Here is a 2,618-nt window from a genome sequence, read left to right on the forward strand (position 1 = left end):
TATGTACATATTTATACTCGTATATACATACCTACATATGTAGTTACAAAAATATGTGCTTACTTGTATAAATAAATACAAACAGATCTAATTGCAAATAAACATGAATAGCAAATACAATTTTGTCACTCCATACAATTTTATTTTATTAAGACGTAAGTGTATATAATAAAATAATAATAATAATAAAAACCTATGATTTACAATAAAATATATAGTTTCTCCCGATTTCGTCACGGGTTTTATCATACGTTGTACGGGCACCTGCGTAAAAAGTTCATTACATGCAGATGCCTAAAAGTATATTACAATCATTTACTTGCTGCCTTAATAACAAGCTCTTATCTATTTCGCCAACTTATTGATAACACTTTCATACACGGAAAAAAAAGATGCAGTCTTTTCTATCTCTAGTTTTTATATCTACACTTTTCCTCTTTTAAGTGCCCTGCCTATAAACACTCGCACCCATTTTAGAATTAGAAAAGTTTTAGAATTAGGAGTTGGAACCCTAATTATGAGCTCAAAACGGAGTCTCAGAAAAGCGCATATTTTCTGGCAAAGTCCTAGTCCATAGTAAAAACAACAATAAATCGAGAAAATCTCCCTTCCAAATTATTCTTATTTTTGGTGCAGAAATTCATCTAGATCTCTAGGAACACTTCTGCTTCAAAACGAAAATTTTGAAAAAAAATGTCGCTTACAACTTTTGGCGGTTAGGGCACTATATAAAAAAAAATGAAAACATATTTTGAAAGTATCGACTATACGATATTTATACTTTTTTATTTATATTTAAATATTACCTACGAAGTTATGTTTTCTCTCTTTCACATATTTATCCCCGGGCCCGGATTTTCTTCCGGCGGCTCTGTATAGGGATCGTCCCACCCATTGACCAAGAACTGGTGGCAGCTGTTGAGCGCAATTCGGGATGCATGCCCAAAAAAAAAAATATCTCTTCCCATTACACAATGTAGGCGTAGTTTACACAAGATAAGCTCACTTTAATATGGCTTAGTACAAGGTCCCATCGACGATTTGGTTTAAAAAACTGAAGCTCTTCATGAACCAACTCTTCGGATTTTATCATCAAGGCGTCAGGCCACTACAATACTCGAAAATACGAAAGCAAATCGGCACCGATTACAATTGCGGAAAACGTTCGAGCTGCGTCAATGAAACCTAAGTATTTTTGAGGCTCAATAACTTGTTGAAAAAAACTTTGTTCTAACTTCATTTCCTTCTCAGTCATTGTTTTAAGTAAGACAGAAAATGTAGAAAAACATCACTGAAGTGGACGTACATATTTTTTTTGAGCTGATTAAGTTAAATTACAACAGCTTTATAGCTTTCTCATGGAACCTCCCGATAATACTTTACAAATGGTAGAAGTTATGAGTTTAGAAAAAAAAATAGTTAAAACTATTATTTTTTTTCAAGAGTGAATTAACAATAATAATATATTTCCGCTTACACCATATGTTAGTGTTTGGCCGAGCTTCTCCTCCGATTTTTGCCGTGCGATTTGATGTTGTTACGCAAAGGCGAAGGACCTACGGCGATTGTATTTTTATGAAAAGCTGTTTTTTTATGGCAGAAATGCACTCGGAGGTTTGCCGTTGCCTGCCGAGGGCGACCGTAATTAAGAAAAAAACATTTGTTTCTATATTTTTTTTGGATGTTGCTTTGACCAGAGCTTGAATCCAGGCCCCGGGAAATGGTAACGCGCACTGCTAACTACTACACCACAGCGGCCGAGAATGTGAATTACCTTCTTTGATATAAGCCTCCGATATGCCAATGGTGATGTCAATCAAATGTATAATATTCACCGTTTATGAAAACAAGAGGTCGCAGAGAAAGTCGTAAATCTCTGTGAGGCAATAGAGTTCCAGGATCTGATTACGATAGGCCAAAATTAAATTTTCAAAATATACAACCATGTCAACGAGACGTACATAAATCGTTGATATTATATCTATATGTTATCTGCTGATTGAGTGTACATATCTAATAAATTTTCGTACGCTTTTGTTTAATTGGAAAGTGACGAAGTACTTTAGTTTGCTATTTTGCGTGCTAAGTAATTATTATTTTCTTTGAGGTTACTGAGTTTTTTATATTAATTGTTAAGTTGAAGGAGAGCGGGAGACAAGTTTTTGGGCTTGGGATTCAGATAGAGTAGTTAGGGATTACCTTTGAGCGCTTTGAGCGACCTCTAAACACTTTTTTATTTCAAAATAAAAGGAATAAGGGTATATTTTTTCGATATAAAACCATCCTAGGGGCTGAGTGCATTAAAATTCCGATTTTAGTTATTTTGGATCACCCTAGTACGCATTCATATGTATGTGCACATACTTGTTAATAACGGTTATCGGATAGTTTAAAGCAATTATTTTTATTACCCTTTTCAAATAGCAAGTAAACTTTATTTAATTTCAAGTGGCACTCGATCTGTTCAACGAACACACTAGAAACTCATAAAATTTCATTTAAACTTTATTGCATTACGTTCCCATGGAAGTATTTGTAGTCAAACATTTAATAGTAAGCGATGCCGGTGACCCCACGAATCCAATCCAAATGTTGGCTAATACGTTGGAAACCAGATG

General features: G+C 34.4%; 1 pseudogene; it reads right to left on the reverse strand.

The window, feature by feature from the left end:
• The window catches only part of LOC118747520, an 8,493-nt pseudogene that overhangs the window by 4,918 nt on the left and 957 nt on the right, over nucleotides 1-2,618 (reverse strand).

This window comes from Rhagoletis pomonella, unplaced genomic scaffold (assembly GCF_013731165.1).
Source record: "Rhagoletis pomonella isolate Grant_MI unplaced genomic scaffold, Rhpom_1.0 Rhpom_scaffold_00012, whole genome shotgun sequence".
Lineage (NCBI taxonomy): Eukaryota > Metazoa > Arthropoda > Insecta > Diptera > Tephritidae > Rhagoletis > Rhagoletis pomonella.